The following is a 9834-nucleotide window of genomic DNA, read 5'->3' as shown; positions in this document are numbered from 1 at the left end:
ATGTAATCGTTTGTAAGTGGATCCATGAGAGAGCCACTTCTCTTGTATACTGTACGATAGCTTCTGCACTATTGCATTCACACCTCTGGGAGTGTCAAGATAAGCAAGCCCAGGCAGATCTCCCTCTGCCTTAGCAGCATCTAGTTCCATCAGTAAGTCGCTAAGATCCTGCAGTTTGGAGTGGTCTTTATTGCCAATTTTTAGAAAACTATCAAGTTTTTGGAACAAAGCCTTCTCAATAGCTTCCGACGAACCATAACAAGCATCCAATCTACTCCAGATCATGTTCAACCCCTTAGCTGGTTGGTTTATGTGGATGGACCTAATGCGTTTTGCATGCTCGGTTGATTCCCTTCCCAGCCATTTGACGAGAAGATCCATTTCTTCATCATTTGTTAGGTTTAGGTCTCTTATTGCATTCTGGAATGAGAGACGCCAGGCCCTATAGTTTTCAGGTCTGTCATTAAACTGTAATAGACTGGTTGTAACTAGCTCACGTCGTGCTAGATATCGAACAAAGTCTGTCATGTGTGGATCAGCGGAGCAACTGGGCCACTGAGAGTTACCACATGGGAGAGAGGGAAGAATGTCCATGGTATTGGTAGTATTACAGGGTGGCTGATGTGCGGATAAGCCGCCTGAAGGCATCAACAGGTCCTTATAATCATTTTCTTTAATTGCTCTGTGCTGGTGCTCTCTCTGTTGAGCTGAGGTGTAATCCGCATCTGGTGTGACTAATGGATTAAGACTTTTCTGCTTACACACAGGATATGCGTGGGTATCGTAGACGTTAGTATTAGCAACATTAGGGGCGCTATCTCTCACTGTATTGAGACGTGGCGTGTACACCGAACTATGCAAAGGTAGCTCAGGAGGTGGCTGTCGTGTCTCGTCCTGCAAGTGTGAATCCTCCTGTGGTGCTATCTGTATATCTTCTGCCAGTTAATAGGTTAAGGGGTTAAAAGAGCTGTGCATTAATGAATGTCAGCAAACCTAAATGAACTGAAGCATTATTGTAGAGAAGAGTGGGCCAAAATTCTTCCACAACAATGTGAGAGACAGTGTTAAAGTCACACACAAAACACACACACTCAGAAGTTATTGGTGCTAAAGGTGGTTCTACAAGATACTCAACTATAAGGTGGAGCGACTGTATGTTTTGGCTGGCCTGGGAAAACCTCTGCTTTCTCAGATGAACTGTGGAGTTGGCTGGGAAGAGGTACATCAGGGCTTCTCTGCTGGGAGGATTCTATGCAGTCCTGTGAAAAACAAGTAAACCTTAGTGTACTTAGTTTTTCAAGTCAACCACCTACCAGCAAACTATTATTAAAAAAAAAAAAAAAAAAAATCCGAAAATGTAAAGGAGCCCACCCACCACTTTAATCACACTCTGGATTTTGTCCTGACATATGGCATAGAAACTGAAGACGTAACAGTATTCACTGAAAGCCCCCTCCTGTCTGATCATTTCTTAGTAACATTTACATTTACTTTAATGGATTACACAGAAGTGGGGAATAAGTTTTATTACAGTAGAAGTCTTTCTGAAAGCACTGTAACTAACTTTAAGGATATAATTCCTTCATTATTATGCTCTTCAGTGCCATGTGCCATCAATAGTTTTACATTCTCACTGCGTACAACTTTGGCTCCTCTGAAAAGGAAAGCCTCAAACCAGAAAGACCTGACTCCGTGGTATAAGTCACAAACTTCAATAGTTACTGCCTCCAAACCATCAATGTGTTCATTATATCCCATTCCTACTGCTCAAAGAAGTCCTTCCATTAATTGTTGCTTCAATTTTAAATATGATCAGTCTCTCTTTATTAGTTGGCTATCTACCACAAGCTTTTAAGGTGACAGTAACACAATCCCAAGGAAGAAAGATATTAGCTTAAAAAGCCATCACTTGACCCAGCTGTCTTAGCTGATTATAGGCCAATCTCCAACCTTCCTTTTCTCTCAAAAGTTCTTGAAAGAGTAGTTGTAAAAGAACAGTTTATTTGAAGAATTTCAGTCAGGTTTAAGAATTCATCACAGTACAGAAACAGCATTAGTGAAGGTTACAAAGGATCTTTTTAGGGTCTCTGACAGTGGACTAATTTAATTTAAAAGGTGTCAACAGTTTACACAGATCTTAAATAGTGGATGTGCTCCACAACTTGGGGGCTATATCCTCAAAATCACAGTCACCTTTTGTCTGTAACCTGGATTTAGGTCACAAGCACTAATCAGCAGACCTTAGAGATCTAGATGGCTGCAGTATATGAGGGGCCGTTAGGGACATTATTACTGAAACTGAAACTCTCTCACACACGCTACTGAAACGCACTGACAGACACTACTGAAATCCTCTCACACACACTACTGTCTTATCTCTAGCCTCTCAGCCCCAACTGGTCACAGCAGAGGACTATCCCTCCCTGAGCCTGGTTCCGCTGGAGGTTTCTTACTAATACTGCTCATGCCTCACAGCCCGCAGCCCCTGAGACTAACAGTTTAATGCATGCAGCCTCATAGACTGATGTGGCCTGGGTTTGTTAGAAGCTGGGCACCTTGCACCCGTTTTTGGCTCCAGGGTGGAGGTAGCCAGGCTCCAGCAGCACCTCCGCCTCATCACTCGTCAGAGCTTGCTGTTGCTGCACCTCCACCACAGTTGTCAGTATCAGCTGCACCAGCTTCCCAGCAGCCACTACACCATTATCCTCACCACACCAGACACACCAAAGAAATCCCCAGAGAAGCGCCAGCTGTCCAAGGAGACGGCTGCGCGCCCTGCTCCGAAGCTTCAGTCATCTGAGGTGACAGCTGTGCGTCCCACTTAGCCCAAGTGCCCCGAGCCAGAGCCGGTGTGTCCTGCTCAGCCCGAGCACCCCAAGCCAGAACCAGAGGGTCCCACTTACCCCAAGCTACCCAAGCGTTCCAAGTGTCCCGCTCAGCCTGAGCTAATCGAGCCTTCCAGGTGTCCCGAGCCTTCCGCCAACTAGGGCACTGTAGAGTCTTGTTTAGCCAAGGCTCTGGAGAGTCTCCGCCTCCTGCCACGTGGCCACTCGACTGAGGTCATCCGCCTCCACCGCCTGACTTGCGGCCGCCTGCCCGAGATCATCCCTGTCCGCCGTCTGCCACCCGGCTGCCTGCAAGACCACCTCTGCCTCCACGGCTGTTCCCCTGACCATTACCTTGGGCTCCTCCATCTGTGTCACTGGCCATCCAGTCAGCCGCCTGCAGGGCCTTGCTCCCATCTTTGGTCTCTCTCCTCTCGTCTTGCCCCATGGTTGGAACGACCCCATGAACTGTCCCGCCTCCCGTGTGGCCTTCTTGGCAGGCCTCCTGAACTGTTTTGGCTCCTGTTTTGCCTTGTTCTGTCTCATTTTGCTTTGGACTGTTTTTTCCAGCCTTGTGCTGCTGCTTTTTGTTTAGTTTTTGGTTTGTTTGTGGGACTGTGTCGCCCTTTTTTTTTTTTTTTTTGATTAACTGTGTCAACTGCCTTCTTCAACCCCCCCCCCCCAAAAAAAAAAAACTGGACCAAGCATCCCCAACCTTCTCAAATTGCTTTAATTAATTTGACAATTTAAGTCTAGCCTGTTAGACAGCAACTTTTAAGTGTAACGTGATTTTTATATTTGGCAGTGTGTACATGAATAGAAATCTTTTTAAAAAATCAATAATACATGTGAAATATGTATATACATAATTAAATAAAATTATTCTGACATCACTCTCCAGTCTTCGCTCCAGTCCAGCAGACAGCAATGCCACACTTGAAACCTGCAGACTGTAGAATTTTATAAAGAGTGTGATTTTAATTACTAGCATTGTGCACAAGTAGAATTTTTGAATAAAAATAACAATAAGCATCCAAAATAAAGTCAGAAAATATAAATGACAAACATAATATTATTAGCACAAACATAAATAAAATGTCTCTGACATCAAACCTACATGTGGACACTAGTCCAGCTGACAGCAGGTTCATATGTGAATTCAGCAGCTTAAAGAATATCTTAGGTGTGGCTTTATTTTCTAGCAGCATTACACAGAACAATGAAAATGATATCCAAAACTAAAAGTAAAAGACCTGAAGTATTTTCAGTAAGCAACTTTAAAAAAAAAAGTGAGTCTGAACTCAGACTTTCTAGTCATTATTCACCATGCTGCAGTCACAACTGCTGCTACACATCAGAGCCTCAGTTAGTGCTGCTGTACCAGTCCTTCACTCTTTAAGGTATAAAGATGGTGCCATCACAACATGTTCATTCCTCTGCTGCAGGCAGGAAGTCGGCAGGGTTTGAGCTTCCCCTTTACAGTAAAACAGCAACCTCGGTTTCCTGTTGACTGTACTAATGAAGGTGCTATTGTTTTCTAATCATTATCAGACAGCTCCTTCTTTCAATCAGTCTGTTGTCTTCCACCTTCATGGGAGGGTTTTAGCTCACCAAAACGTGAAGGCAGAAAGTGTTGCATTGCTGAAGAGGAGCCAGGAATGGAAGTCAACCAAAAGACTAAAAAGACACACAAATTAACCAAAGAAAGTGACCACCAAAATGTGATGCTAAAATAAAGAGAATTTAGACAAACAGAATTACACACAATTTAGCAAAATGAGCGCTTTTAAAATATTCAACTTCATTTTCTAAATCACAACAATGCATCCTGCTATTTATAAAGGCTATGACTAGGCCCTTTCCACACATGGGACAAATTACATTTTAAGTTCACACTAAAAACAAGCATGGCAATTATATCCATGAGCATTTGTTTACTTTCCCCTTTCCCCACCACACCTTGTTTCAGAATAAACTGGTGATGTCACAAATCTGTTGAGTTATTGAAGAAGAACCAGAAATGGCTACCTGGTGCCCACTGAGGCTTTTGCTTGTTTGAATTGGCTCTTGGTATTTCTTTTTGGAAGAAAAAAATAAAAATAAAGTCACACTGCCAAGTAGGGTTGTAAAGATACAAAATTTCACAGTTTGGTTCCTTTGCATAAATAATTCAGATATGATGATTTATATGACTAAAACTAATTATTTTGAATTTCTTTATTCCATGCAAACAGTAACAAAATATTAAGTTCAATGAACATAAAAGCCACATTTGAATAAAGAACAAATGAAAATTGAATAAAATAAACAACTCATGGTGGTGTTTTACATGTGGTGCCAGCCAACAGGGACTTTTCCCTCCTGGATCTCTACTCTTTGCTGTGGTCAGTTTTTTTTAAAGCACAAATACATTTCTCCCTCTAGTTTTTTCACTTCTTTGTACAAACTTGGGGGAAGTAGCCAGAAATGCAGGGAAGGAAGGGTGTTTCTCTTACACTGTGAAACTTCAAAAATAACTAACAATATTAGACCTAATAAAAGTATCAAGCCAAGATTAACAGAGTTATGGTATTTTTCTATAATGATGTCAGGGCTGCAGCTCCATCTGAAGGCAGATAGGGAGCGGATCAAAAAAGAAAAGAAGAGTTCAACATTGTTTTGTCCCACCAGCTACAGTATTAATTTTGATGACCTCTGATTAATGCAACCGGATGTGATTACTGCCAATGTGAATTAAAAGTTTACCAAATCTGTGCTTATCCTTAACCACCAGTTTCATATTTCCTAATATGCCTCCTCTGGCCCCTACAATCAACTATAGCTGAAGGTGCTGTTAGCTTCAGGTTTATCAAAACAGAGTTGCCAAAAAACAGTTAGAGGTGTGAACCAGTGGGCTGAGGGCTTCTGTTTAAGACTACACTTCCTCCTTACAGTGACCCAGCTAAATTGATTTCCCAGTTGCTCAGGCAATCTGCTGGGGGTTAGCTAACGTTAGCTAATTTTCCTTTGACCACACCAGCTACAGGAGCCTGGTTAGCTACAGGACTTTCAAAGGTGCGGAGCCGAATTTTCAATTCTATGAGCCTGGCCTCCAAAGCTATAATCAGGCTACATTTATTACAAGTATCATTATTACTACTAAAGGCAACCTGCGAATAGCTAAACATTTGACACACTGAGCAGGAAAATGGAAGAAGGACAGACAAAGAAACCTGGTAAGAGGTAAGCTGATAGCTACGCAAGCTAGCAAATCCTTAAAGATACTGTAGCTGTGTCCAAATTCAAGGGCCACATCCTTTGAAAGACCTGGTCTACGTAGGCCGGGTCCTACATAGGCCAGCCCATGCAGACCGCAAAGGCCGGAAGTGAGCGGCTGTGAAACTGGAGGGCTAGCCATCATATCTGCGTTGTCTTCCCTAACCTCAGCATCACTCATGTTGCATAGCAACCATGACAATGAGAAGCACAGCTGTAGAAAAGAAGCTGTTTAAATAGAGACCAAACTTTTGCTCCTTTTTTGTGGTTGCCACCTTTAATTCAAAATAAGCTGTTAAAACAAGTATAACACATTTCGACATCAAGGAATACAGCTAAGCGAATGATTAATTTCCAAATATATTAACAGCTCTCTAGTGACACATTAATATTGAATAAAACTATCCAGTTGAGATGCTTAACTTTAATTTCAGCCAAATCGATTTGCTCAAGAACAAATGAAACACTGAAATAAACCAAACATCAGCCATTAGAGATCATCTCAGTGAATTATATCTATGTTTTACTTCCACTCATCCTCAAAAGCCAGCGGGGGTTTGAAAAGGATGTGCGGGGAGTCAGGCGTTCTCTCCGGGTATAGCTCACCTCGATAGCCTGGTCAGCTGACAGCTAGCGAGGCGAGCTGGTAGAGCAGCAGCAACGGACATCCCCGAAAAGGTCGGAGCACTTTTTGCAATTTATATATATATTGATAAAACAAGCAGATGTTTGAGGTTTACACGTTTACAATCTCACCTGAAAACATCTGAAGTTTATTTTGTGTCACAGAAACAGTCATATTTCAGACTTTTTGGCTGCTATCCTCCGCCATTGTTGTGTTTGAGTTTTGATGCCCAGTGAATCATGGGATATGGTAGGCCACGAAGGATACACCAGACCCATCCTTCAAATTTGGGAAAATAAGGACGCATTCGTTGACCGCATTTGGATGAGCCTTTGAATTTGGACAGCCTTCGTCACTTCGCTGTGACATAATCGGCCTACAAATGCAGCCATCGAAGGATGTGGCCCCTGAATTTAGACACAGCTAATGAATGAATACTGTGAATACAATTTTCAGGTAATTCAGCAGAAAGTGTGCTTCGAATAAAGGATGTGAAGGTTACATTGTGAAATAATAAGTTATGTAAAAGTTTCTCATTAAACAAGCTACACAGATTAACCTGCAGAAAAACCCCACTGTGAATAGCAACAGGAAACAGGAGGTAATACCACAGTGATCCAATAGCAAGCCACCACCAGAAACCACCACACCACCTGAATGCTACACAAACGCTTATCCTCAGGAGGCCGACCAAAAATACTGAACACAACCAAAATAATTCACAGCTGTCAGGATTTTAAAGAATGCACATGTTTACAGCTGTGAGGTTTTATTTCCTTGAATTTCCCTTGTTTATCTGTTGATACTTTTCTCTGCAACACATCTGAGGAGTATTTTCAGTATCAGGTTTTTCACAAATAACAGAATCGATGTTTTGTCTCCAATATATGAGAAAAATGATGAAAAAAAATTTTCACAATGTACTAACTTTATAAAAACCCTTGAATGAGTCTTTGTGTTCTCCTCATTCAACTCATATGTGTCTTTTTATATAACTGACAATCTTTCTGGACCAATGGAAGAGCAGCAGAGAGTAACCGCAACACACAAACAAAAAATAACAACGTGTAAAGCACAAACTAACTATGCTTTGTAGGACTTCCTGTTTGATACACCTGACTAAAACTGAAACTTCTTTTGGTTTCGAGAAACTTCTGCAGCTGCTCACTAACTAATGTTTTATAGAGAGTAGGTGTTTTCAAGTCATAATAAAACCACTCTACCACTGTATAATTAGGGACATTTCCTCTGACTCACTGTTAACTGTCAACTAGCAGGTTGTGAGTCATTTCTTTAGCATTGTCTGGCATTATGGAATTACTGCAGTCAAAAAAACAGTTTTCTTCCCAGTAAAATCTCATGTCTCAATAAGCTAATATTACAATATTAAGATTACAATATAAAGCCTCAAAAATAGCCCTGACAACATCTAAGGAAAATGGAGGCTGAGGCAGCCATAAAGTTACATGAACTTGAGCAGATAAGTTCTGGTCCTACATCTGTTGGTGTAAAGCCATCCACGACCACCTTTGCGAGTAATGCTATTCACCTTGTTACGGCCTTTTGTGATTTGAGTGTTGAGAGCTTTTTCATTATATATGAATGCATATCAACTGCATTGCACGGGTCTCAGGAAATCTGGCCTATCATGTTGATATGTGACAGTTAAGGCCCAGGAAGCTTGTTCTGCCCTGTCTGTCAGAGACAGTTTAGTTTATGCAAAGCTAAAAAGTGTCATCCTGACAACCTATCAATGTATGCCCAAAGCTTATAGGCGGTGTTTTAGAGGGCTTCAGAAAACATCTGGTTAAACAAACAGAGACTTCAGCAGAGAGAAGAAAAAATGCTTTGATTGGTGGTGTTCTGCAAGCAAGGCTCGTGATTTGGCTTTGTTGTGTGAGCTAATGCTTGTGGAGGACTTTAAGAACTCCATGCCTGAGTGTATTGCACGGTATCTGAATGAACAGAGGGCTTCCACCCTGGCAGATGAATTTTTCTTGTCTCAAAATATGAATGCTGCAGAATGTGACCTTCCCTCCTCCACCTCAGAGGGCCAGCAATGCCCCTGTTGCAAAGGCTGACAGTGCTGTTAGTTTAAAAGATACTATGCTTCTTTTGCCACAAATCTGATCACCTTGTTGTAAGCTGCCTGAAATTAAAACAAGCAGAAGGCATGTGCTGTGAAAAAAAGAGCTCGGCTTGAAAAAAGTGGTGAGTCGTGGCTCTCAGATTGAAAAATATGCCAGGCATAATAAACAGACACATTTGGAGCATAACTTTTCAAAGTCATGTGGTCAGTGTCAAAGGCTGTCACTTGTTGACCATGTTCCTGGTCCACCTGATCCGTGATGTGGCGTGTTGCCTGTACCTCCATCATTTAGTTCTGCAGTTCTGGCCAACCAGCAAGCCACTCGCCATGACCTGGTGTAGGGGCAAATGAAAAGAAGCATTTTCATGAGGCCTCCTAGCACTTTTGGGCAAACTTTCTTCAGTGTTTTGGACCCATTGAGAAGGTGTTGGCAAATTCCACAAGCTATGCCGTTACTTTGGGGTTTGGTGACGGTATTTTAAATTTGATGCAAAGGTAAAATTTGTTGCTGAAATGGAATGGCAGGCATACTGGCAACTTGTGTTTGAACATTTCACTTGTGGTGTGTGTGTGTGTGTGTGTGTCTCTTTGTAACAAAACACTGGTTTGCATTTATGGGAGGGGGTGTTACGGCCCTAGCAGGGCCTGCTGTATACTTCTTGACCTACTGGGTGTGGTTTGCTCTCTCTAGCCTTAGATGCCACCCCTTTTGGTACAGCTGACTCAACTCAGCAATTAGTTGGTGTACTTAAGACAAGAGAGAGGAGAGCTCCAGGGCCAGAGATTGCCAGAGAAAGCCTTTGTGATGCAGCTTGTGTGTGTGTTGTGTGTTAAGGCTGCTTATTCCTGCTCAGTGAAGTCAAGTCAAGTCAAGTTTATTTATAAAGCACATTTAAAACAACGACGTTGACCAAAGTGCTGTACAAGATCTGTAACCCCAAGGACTATACTAAATAAAAATAAAAATATATAAATAAATAAATAAAATAATAAAATAAAAATAAATAAATAAAAACATTAAGAACAATAAATAACATAAG

The sequence above is a fragment of the Archocentrus centrarchus genome, chromosome 18, assembly GCF_007364275.1.
Source record: "Archocentrus centrarchus isolate MPI-CPG fArcCen1 chromosome 18, fArcCen1, whole genome shotgun sequence".
Taxonomy (NCBI): Eukaryota; Metazoa; Chordata; class Actinopteri; order Cichliformes; family Cichlidae; genus Archocentrus; species Archocentrus centrarchus.
Note: the sequence above shows the minus strand (reverse complement) of the source record.